Source organism: Ascaphus truei, chromosome 2 (genome assembly GCF_040206685.1).
Source record: "Ascaphus truei isolate aAscTru1 chromosome 2, aAscTru1.hap1, whole genome shotgun sequence".
Lineage (NCBI taxonomy): Eukaryota > Metazoa > Chordata > Amphibia > Anura > Ascaphidae > Ascaphus > Ascaphus truei.
This window is the reverse complement of record NC_134484.1, coordinates 434,819,598-434,831,062: the sequence shown is the minus strand read 5'-3', so window position 1 is coordinate 434,831,062 and position 11,465 is coordinate 434,819,598.

Genomic DNA, 11,465 nt, shown 5'->3' with positions numbered 1-11,465 from the left:
AGGCTCCTCATGAGAGACGGGAGCCATTAGGTCCGAAAAGAAAGGCCAGTCCCGGCTGAGCACAAAGGGGGCAGGGAGCCAAGGAGAGACTCCTACTTCGAGGTAGGCCTCCTGACCTTTTACCTGTAGCCGGATTTTGGCCGTCGGATACCGTTTTACATCGCCGTGTATATTTTCTATACTCCATGGAGAGTCAAAAGAACACACGTTAGGCAGTAACAGTTCCTGGAAGACCAGAGTTTTCCCAGAGCCTGAATCTACAAGGGCCTGGACGGTTTTTCCCCCAACCTGGGCTGGAAGTAGCCAGGGCTTGTCATTTTCTCCAGTGAAGGCCAAGGCGACGGTCCTGCTGAAGGAACAATCCATCTGTTGACAGTCCACATGCTGGTGGCCTTGTTCTCCGCAGGCGGAACATGGAGAGGGTTCCCTCACAGGAGGGTGCCTCGGATAGCGCTCCACTGTACCGGATACTGGAGACCAGGCATCTGGTGGGTCCTGTGGGCGACATCCTCAGAAGTTCCTCTCATTTGGCGACAAGCCGACATCAGGAAGGGAATGAGGGTCTCGGCGGTGCCCGGCGTTTTGCCTTTTTCCTTGTTGGAAGGACTGCTCCTTTCGTGGCACTTGGCGGTTGCATATGGAGGGGCCGTAGTTTCCCCGAAGTTGGATCCGTCGGGTCCAGGGCACTTGCCTGATCCTCGGCCCCAAGGAAGTTCTCAACGAGTCGGACCGCCAAAGCTAGGGTTTCAGCAGCATGGCGTTTTACCCACGAGAGTGCGGAAGGGGGTATTATCTGTAGGAATTGTTCCAAAACAACTTGCTCAAGAATTGTCTCCTTAGTGCGCTCCTCGGGTTGTATCCAGTGAGTACACAAGTCCAATAACCGCTGAGCGAGGACCCGGGGTCTCATCTTAGCGGTGTACTTCAGGTTCCAGAACTGCTGCCTTTAGGTCTCTGGGGTCAGACCTAAGCGATCCAGTATGGCGGCTTTTACTTGTTGGTAGTCCATTGCCTGATTTTCTAGGAGGCCCTGATATGAGGCCTGGGCTTCTCCTATGAGGAGCGGGGCCAAAGCAGTTGCCCAGAGATCTGCAGACCAGCCCTGAGCTTCGGCAACCCTTTAAAACATCAGTAGAAAAGCCTCTGGATCCTCGTTCGGAGCCATTTTTCTCAGGAGTACCGGGGGTTTGTTCGCAAGTTCTGGACTGGCAGACCCATAGAATTGGGTCAGCAGCCTGGCCATCCGCTCATCCTGTGCTACCTGCTGCTGGGTTAGGAGCTGGGTTTGCTGCTGCAATAGTCTTTCATCTCTCTCTGCTTGTAGTTGGGCCTGCTCCTGCATTAACTGTCCCTGCTGTTTGGTCTGCTCCTGCATTACCAGTACCTGCTGTCTGGTCTGCTCCTGCATTAACAGTCACTGCTGTCTCGTCTGCTCACACAGAAACTCTTTTAAAACTTCTTCCACTTCTGACACCATATGTTGCAGGATACATGCAACCACACACGCAGATTCTCTTGATAAGGCTTATTTATTGAGCCTTAAAAAAATACAAAACACAAAAACAAAATAGCTTCTCTTCAGCATACAAAAACAAAATAGATTCTCTTCAGGATAGCAAACAAAATAGCTTCTCTTCAGCATAACAAACAAGGCAGTAGTTAAGGCGTTAACCCCACCCACTACAAACCCAAGAGGCCTAACCCCCCTCCCCAATGCAACTATCCCCACCCCCTCAATACCCATTACCACACATACAAATTATCAAAAGCACTAGTAGCCAAAAACGGCTAATACACAGTATTAAATTTACTACCCCCAAAAATTTATTATTAATAATATATACAAAAGAAACATAAAATAAAGTTCATCGCCTCCTTTCAGCAGACGTGCTGCCAGACTCACATGAACCCCTGGTGCGGGCTCTGCCATGCCTGAACCTTGTCATGGTCAGTGAGGGTGGCGTGGGTGGAGGAGGAGGGGAAGTTGGCCCCAAATTGGACACCCCTGATGCAGCCAGGGTGTCAGATGCGGCAGCAGGTGTACTCAGAAGGGCTGGAGTAAGTATTCCCTCCATCCCCTTCTGAATAGCCCACGTTAGCCGATTAAGGGCTGCAGCAGTCTGAGACATGTCATTCAGCATGGTACTTGTGTATTGCCAAATGGCATGCATAATGATACGATTCTGGTGGTGGCCTTTCAGCTCCCGACACCTTGCTGTGGCCCAATGCCCATCACACTGCAGAGCCCACAGCGCAGGAGATCCGGCAGCTCTACTTGATGGTCTGGGACAACAGCTGGTGCATGTGCAGCTGAGTCAACACTTGTGGCAGCTGAATTTGCGCTTGGTCCCTCCACCTGTGACTTTCAGGAAGAGAGTGATGGTCTCTCTTCTTCCTCCTGCGGCTCAGCAGCTTTGAGCACAGACTGTGCAACCTCACTCACTGTCTGTCTACATGATGTTCCTGCAAAGCAAATAAATCGGATCATCAAATACATTCATACAGAACGTTGGTACACATTTAAATAGATTTGCTTTGCAGAAAAAGCTATTTTTAACAAGTCTCTTTATCTACTATATATAACATTTAAGCAGTCCAATATATAGAGGCCCTGATCCACACACTGTTTCCGGACTTTAGAAGGCCTTTACTCAAATGCACATGAATGAGAGCTGAGGCATGCTACAGTTTATAACCCTTTTGTGGAGCAATTACCTTTAGAGTGACCTCTCATTTTCACATATGTCCTGGGCACAACGTGATGTTAAGTACTTTCAAAGTGACAATTTCTAACATGTTTGCCATGCTGAAATCAGAAGTCTGGAATGCATTTCGACAGCAAGATGATTTGAGAGACACAGGTAAATAGCTAACGCAGTGGGGTGATCATCATCAGAAGAAAGAGTAACAAGATTCTTCAGTGAGCCTTTAGACTTAAAGCAGATTGCTGATGGTGAATCCTATGGGATAAGTGCTGAGTACAGGGATTGTTAAGATACCATTAATAAGATGATTAATCAGGTTTGACAGGAACTCTGAGATACTGTGACTTTTTAAGTGTTGATGAAAATAGTGTGATTAGTGAATAGTTATATGGTCCTCAAATATCTATTGTATATCAAATAGCCGATCCAAGATGACAGCCTTCATACGGTGTAGTCCAGTGCTACCGTATTGTCCAGTAAGCTGATTGTGCTTCTCCAGACAGGCCACCGGGAAACTGTAGCCACATGCACAAAGGTGACAATGGACGCCTCCTAATCATCGTCTTGTCACATCCTGGTCAGGTTGACTCCAAATCCCGGGTCACTGACATTGGGGTTACCGGGTGCTGGCATTTGTGCACCCGTTGCTGTTTCAGCTCCTATGTGCTGTATAATTTGTTTTTGCTGGTTGTGCTGCTAGTCTTTCAGCTGCAGGAGAAATTGGTCTTGTCATTGCTGTTGTTGTTGTTGTTGTTGTGGTACAGCCTGGTTTTCAGCGATCCACTTTAACAATTTTTCCATGTCCATTCTGGTGGTACTTCATTTGTTCCTTATGTTGAACACTGTAGGTGCTACCCCACTTCTTACACCATATGTTATGGAATGGCCTTCTAGGTAGGGTCAGTAAGAAGTTCACACACCAACTTCTTTCAAAGATAGTACTTTATTTCTCAGACTGGGGAAAACAGGTTGCAATACACTTGTTATACCTGGTGGGGATGGGGGGAGGGGGAGATAGAAACCTCTGCTCAGCTGTATGTTATGTGGGGTATAGCTTTATCCACATATAAGATCATAACCACAAGGGGTTAGTGGCTGGTTGAGCATTGGTGTAGCTCTATAATGAGGTCTTGCCAGCTGTGGAGATTAGCTCACTCCACTCTTTAATTGCCTATTGACAATAGTTTGTCAGTGTGAAAACACTTAGTAGAGACTAATTTAGCCTCTACTAAATGTTTTCACACTGACAAACTCTTGTCAATAGGCAATTAAGGATTGGAGTGAGCTAATCTCCACAGCTGGCATGACCTCATTATAGAGCTACATCCATGCTCAACCAGCCACTAACCCCTTGTGGTTATGATCCTATATGTGGATAAAGCTATGTGTGTTCACATTTTTATTGGGTAATATGTAACATTCTGATATCCGCTGGTTTGTATACCTAGGTAATTTCCTAGTTTAGGGTGATGCTACGCTTAGCACCACCCATCTGATTTCACTAATTTGGTATCTGGTATGGTCCTATGTTATATAGTAGTTTGTTCCTCTTGTGCACACCTTATTTTAACCAAGTGTTATCATTAAATAATATTTTTAATTCTATCACATTATATATTATAGATTATTGAATGCTAACTAGCTGAGTTCTTTCTTTCTGGTGTTTACTACTCACAATACACTTGTAACAGCAGTGCAAAATAACAAAACAAAATAGCATACATCTGTTAAACAAACAAAATGTACTTAGTTTTGGTGCAGGGTAGGAGTACCATCTATTCCCCAGATAAGTCCCCTGTTGTCATTCAGGTTGTGAATATTGCTCTGTCAGGTTGTCTGCTGGCTCTCTTTTACTCTCAAGTCGTAAAATCAGGAGTTAATTAGGCACAATCCCTGCACTCTAGGCAGAACTTGAAGCTTGGGTGTAGTTTCTTGGGTCTAGCATAGTGAATCAGTTTAACCCTTCATTACTTATTCTCCAGGATGACCTATAAACTCTTTCACAACCGGGTACCTGGTTTTATTCCCAAAAGGCTGCCAAGATCTATCTGGCAAATTTTAAAAGATATATAAAAAGCTTAAAATGATTAGATGTGGACATCCCTTGTGGAGGTTCTTCCTAGTAAAGAGAGACAAGGTCTAAGGGGACATCTTTCCCTAAGGTATCTGAAAAAGTGTTTGAACTTCCATCCTGTATTTAATAATGATAGTGCATGACCACCATACATGTATCATGGTTCCAGCATTTCCACAATTCCTCCATCAGAGACCATATGCCACAGGATAAATCTTTCTCAATTCATTAGATATCATCTCATTCATATTCCTCAAATGATAACTCCATCTCTAAGTCCTTCTCAAAGTTAATAGCATACTCTGGTTTTATAGAATCAGAAGTTGACAGTGGGAGTTTGTAGGTCGATGAGACCCCATGATCCAATCTGACCCGATTCAGACATAAGGTATCAAATTGCGTCTTTTTCATCCAGTCCCTCCCCTCCAACATGAATGATTATACAAAATGTCTTAGTTATAAATATAGAAAGGAGCAATAAGCGGAGCACAGCTTGTAAAAAATCTGAGGCTAAGCAAACCAAAATAGGTTAAAAATACATTTTATTGAGGGGGCAACAACATAGAAGGTGGCAGGGGTACTCTGACGTGTTGTCAAAGAGCCTCTTTGACAAAGTGTTATTGCATCACGAAACGCGTCAGAGTACCCCTGCCACCTCCTATGTTGTCGCCCGTTCAATAAAATGTATTTTTAACCTATTTTGGTTTGCTTAGCCTCAGATTTTTTACAAGCTGTGCTCCGCTTATTGCTCCTTCCTATATTTATAACTAAAACATTTTGTATAAAATAGGAGGAGACAAAAGCAATAACTGTTTTACAGACAGTATTTGGTTCTACTACCTCCATATCCATGCATTGTACATACCCGCCAATATATGAGCTTATTGTTTAAAGAACATTCTACAAACTGGTGTTTAATATGTATATCCTCTGAATCAATAAAAATAATTATTTTGACATATATATAATAGCATGTTCTTGTATAGCGCTGCTAGTTTTACGTAGCGCTTTACAGAGACATTTTGCAGGCATGAGTCCCTGCCCCTTGGAGCTTACAATCTATGTTTTTTGGTGCCTGAGGCACAGGGAGATAAAGTGACTTGCCCAAGGTCACAAGAAGTCGACACCGGGAATTGAACCAGGCTTCCCTGCTTCAAACTCTCAGTGCCAGTCAGGGTCTTTACTCACTGAGCCACTCCCTCTCCCTGCCTGTCACGGTGGACCAGTACTTATTAACAATTTTATATTTTTGGGATTCTCGATTGAGCATAACAAGGCGGGAAAAATAAATTGTCATTTATTTCTTTACAGACAAACACATGACAACCTCAGAATATACTTAATAATCACTTACTGGGATGGGGAAACAAGATTAATTGTCCATTGAATGAAAGATGAAGAAACAAAGTCTCTGGGTTACAATCCTTTTGGTTAGGGCGCAACTTACCTGCTCGATATTTCCATCAAATGTAAAAAGTTTGTTCTGGTTCGTTGGGGTTCGTTCTGAGATCCCCAGCACTAACGAATTCCTGAAGTAGGGGTAAATCCTTGGTTACGGTGTTTTAATCCCTTGTGTTCTGGAACCACTGACGCTGTACTTGGATGGGATCTTAAACCACGCTTGAAGAAATCATGAATCATATATATATTGTCACACAAGAACTCTCTGACGCACTGATAATTTGTGACTGTTCTCTCGTTTTCTAGTCTTAGTTGTAAATATCTCCAAGGTTCACCCATATCCAATTTATATTTAATTTGGAAGTCTTTAAAGGGAAGGATTGAACCCCTCGAGACCAAGTCTAGTTGGTGTGAAATCCTGTAAGAAATAAAGGATTGCTGAACAACGGGCTTAATTAGGAAGGATATGAAGTGAATCACCTAATAGTAGATATTTTGTCCCAGACATGCAGGATGTTGCTTATTAAGAGGCTTGCATTATAAGTGTGAGGTCTATGTTTCATGGGGAGACCAGGCAGAAAATTCATACCTAGGGGTGACTTCCACCAAAACTCCATCTGAACCCAGTGCTACAGCTCTGCACCCACCACCCACTCACACACGCAAAGGATTACAAATAGAAGAAAGAAGACACCGTTGTGGATTGTAAGGGTTTATTATTTTATGGTTACTTTTGGATTGGTTCGAGTGCTTCCGGTTCCCCTGGATTTCGCTGTGTCAGCCATCTAGTGGTAAGTAAACAAAAGAAAAGTATATTATTTTACTTTTACAGGTTTTTTTGATTTTTTTATTCATGTGTTTTTTTTTCTATTTAATGCCCCTGAATTGGATGTACATATCTATGGATATACATATATTCAGTGACACTGAATGGGTGTATTGTATGTGATTTTTTTTTATGGAAATGCATTGTTTTTTATGCTCTTTTATTGCCCCTGTATGTAATGTGTATATATATATGGATAGACTTACAGGGATAATAAATGATTGATTTGCTAATGTTTATGTTTTTTTCATGCATTTCAAATGTATTTAGCTGCTTGATTTCTACATTGTTGTGTGTGTAATTTAATTTTTATTTAGTTACATGTCATTTGTAATGGTCTTTGCAGTAGTATATTTCAGGGGCTTGCTTTTTAATAATGGCTTTTTTTGGTAGTTAGATTTGTATGATGGTGGTTACTTTGAAGTAGAATTTTTTTTCTCAATGGTTTGGATTTAGGAATTGAATAGTGAATTGTATAATTGATTTGGATTGTATTGTAATTGATTTAGGAAATTGATTAATTGATTGATGGTAAATTTATTTATGTTTACTTATTTAGTTTCTATTTGATTTTGTGTATGGCATTGTATGTTGTTTTTCATAGTGTATTTTATTTTGAAATTGATTTTGCATTGTGTTACATGATGCACAGATTAATTGCATCATGTACACAATCAAATGCAATTGTTTGACATTTGTTATATATTTGTCTAGCTGCTGGTTTGTTGGGAGAGGAGATATCATTTATTTTTAAAAGTGATGCTGGTTTAATTTAAAGATGCAATGTGGTGATTTTCAGATTAAGATTTCATGTTTTTTAGTGAAGGGTTGGTATCGGTGCAGGGTGGGTTAACCCCTTAATTACTATAGCAGTTATTATCCGCTAAGGTGATTAAGGGGTTAACTGGCCTTTGAAAATATTTGCAATGTTTTTTTTGCCAACGGAGGACCTTTGATGACCGGACGGCCCATCTCATTGCCAGGGGGTAAGTAGAACTCTATTTATTTACTATATTTATGCTGTTTTATGTGTTTTATAATGGGCAAATAATCTATTATCCAAATCTGGATAATAGTTATTTTGCCCATTTCTGTACTGTATGTGTGTGTGTGGGGGGGGCGGGGGGTATTTATGTAATTAAATATATAGGACAGGTTTATTTTTTTAACATACAGGGTTGGTTCCTCATGTCTTCGGGGACCTCTGGAGACCACCTGAGGTCTCCTCTGAGTTTCCACGGGTAACAGGCTGGCGAACTCACGGGGGACACCTGCGGGGAAGAACCGGTAGCCCCATCTGTGGGGGCACCGTGGACCCGTAGGGACCTCCCGAGGGCCACCAGACCCCCGTGGGAACCACCCGAGGCCCCTCAGACACCTGTGGGTCTGACCGGGGCCCCCCAGACACCTGCAGGCCTACACGTGGAGACCCCATTGTGGCCCACGGTGACCCACGGAGACCACGTGGTGGACCACGGCGCCTGGCGGGGACCACCCGTAGGCCTCCAGACCCTGTTTGAAACCTTGAGCTGGGCTACTGTGAGGCTTACGGACACCTGTCAGGGCCACCTGGGACTCCCGTGGGCCTTGGGTATTAACCCTGTATGTAAAAGAATAAATCAGGTATTTATGGGGGGCACAGGGGGTGGGTTATGTAGTGTTTATTTAATATAGTGATGTTTATTGTGGTTAACGGGTGTGGGGAAAATGGGTATTGTCCCCAAGCCAGGCTGGGTAGGCCTCCTTGTGGGTAGTGGGAGGTTAGGCCTCACGGGGTGGGTAGTGGGGGAGGGTGTATAGGCCTCCCGAGGTGTGGGTGAGGGTGGGTTAACCCCTTAATGACTATGGCGTTTAATGACCGCTAAGGTGATTAAGGGGTTAGGGGACATTACATTGGCTATTTTGATTGTTTTGTATGTTTTGCAGCTTAGGAGGGGACATGGGCAGGATGAAGATGAGGATGAAGACGGCCTTCATCGTGGGTGCCTGGAAAAGGTAAGTGTAATATGTATTTACTGTATTTATTGTGATTTATATGTATTGTAAATGGGCAAATGCATTATTATACATATGTTGGATAATAGTAATTTTGCACATTATGTATTGTATGTTTTAGGGGGCGGGGGGAGGGGTGTGTATTTAATTAGAAATATTGTTTATTTTTTTGGAGGCACAACATTGGTACCGCAGGCTCGCGGGGATCCCGGGACTCCCACGGGGACTCCCGCAGGGACCCCCGCCGCCCTGTTGTATGGGTGTTGCGCCTGCAAAAATGTAAACAAAGAAATTTTTCAAAGTCCAGATTTTTTTATCACCTGCCTTCAGCTGGTGAGCTTTTTTCAGCGCAACTTTCAAGTATGATAAGTTTGCGCAGCTTAGTGAATCCCGCAAAAGGGCAGGATTCAGCGCAAACAGCTGATCGTATGAGCAAAGTTGGACTTTGAAAAATGTATAGATGTGATAAGTTAGCCAAGATAGACTGTGTAAAGAGAAAAGAGAAGAGGTCCCAGGACAGATCCCTGGGTTACAACCACAGAGAGATTGACAGAGGAGGAGGAGGTGTTGGCAAACGAGACACTGAAAGCACTTTGGGGGAGGTTAGAGGAAAGCCAGAATAGAGCTCTATTATGGATACCAACAGTATGGTGGATGTGAGGGTGAATAGGGTGGTAGACAGTATCAAAATATACATAAAGGTCGAGTAACATGAGCAAAGTGTAATGACCTTTGTCTTTTGCAGCATGAGGTCATTAGTTATTTTTGTGAGGGCTGTTTCAATCGATTGAGCAGTTCAAAAGCCAGATTGTACGGGGTCTAAGAGATAATAGGTGGGGAGAAAATGGTGTAAGCGAGAGAACACAGGCAGGATGCAGATGGCAGAAGGGAAACAGGGCAATAATTACAGAGACAGGTACGGTCAAGCTTGCTGTTTTTGAGTAAGGGTATAACTGCTGCATGCTTGAATGAGTCAGGAAAGGTATCAGTGTAGAGGGAGGAATTGAAAATATGTTTAAGTGTAGGGATTAGAGTAGTAGCAGGAGGGCAGGTGGTAGAGGGAGAAGAGATCAGCAGTGAGACGTCATCCTCTGTGACAGATAAAAAAGAGTTGAGGAAGGGAGGAGGAGAGTTTGGAAAAGATGTAGAATATGACGAGGAAACCGAGTGGATGTCTTGCCGAATAGAATCCACCTTTGTCTGGAAATAGTCAGCAAAGTCCTGAGGTGAGTTAGAGGAAGAAAAACAGATAACAGGTGGTGGTCTGAGTAGAGAGTCAAAGACAGAGAAGAGTTGGCACGGGTTAGACTTATGAGTGATGATTAGTGATGAAAAGTAGGTTTGTTTAGCCTGAGAGAGGGCAGAATTGAAACAGGATAGCATACATTTTTAGTAAAGGATCTCTGTGAGAGTATGAGAATTCCTTCAGAGGCATTCTGAGGAGCGAGGGCAGTTGTGAAGCATTCATGTGTGACAGTTTAGCCAGGGTCTGGGGTAAGAAGGGTGTGCGGGTGTGCAAAAGAGGGGCATGTAGATCAAGAGAGGATTAAAGAGCAGAGTTGTAGTTCCTGACCAGGCTGTCAGAGTCTGTAATGGAGCTGAGAGAGGAAAGAGGGGAGTGCAAAGTGAAGTCAGGAGTCGAAAAGTTAATAGAATGCAGGTGTCTGAAGAAATGAGGGGTAGATAGAGGTGGACAAAAGGATAAATGAGAGAGAGAGAACGAGATAAAATGATGGTCAGAGAGGAAAGGGGGAAATGGAGAAGTCAGAGTGCAAAACATTGGTAGTGAAAACCAGGTACAGGTAGTGGCCATCTTTGTGGGTACTGGCTGCAATCCATTGTTGAAGGCCAAAAGAAGAGGTTAGAGAGAGGAAGCAGGAAGCTCAATGGAGAGAGGGTCATCAACATGGCAGTTGAAGTCTCCAAAGAAAAGGACAGAGGAGTCTGAGGAAAGAAAGGAGGAGAGCCAGTCTTCAAAATGAGAAGGAAAGCCTGAAGGTGGATGAGTAGAGGTAGGGGGGAGATAGATAACTGCCACATGGAAAGGGGAAGGAAAAAAAGTTGGACAGTGTGAGCCTAAAAGGAAGGAAAGGAAAGAGAGACTGGAAGGGTTCGTTGATGGCAGATTGAGGTGAGGAGGAGACCCACGCTTCAACCCCTGTCATCAGGGTGAGAGTGTGGGAGAAATAAAGGCCAATATAAGAGAGGAAAGCTTTTAGTGTAGAGTCAAACTGAGTGAGCGAAGTCTCAGTTATTGCAAAGAGGAGCAGAGAGTGAGACAAAAATAATAAATGTACAGTACAGAGATTAATTTGTTAGAAAGGGAGCATGCATTCCAAAGGGCACAGGAGAAAGTGAGAGAGGAGGTAAGTTAACAGGGGATGAGTATGAGGTTAGAGGGATTGACACCAGAAGGAGTAGAAGTTGTAAGTCGGAGGCATGGACGAGAGCATGTAGAAATAAG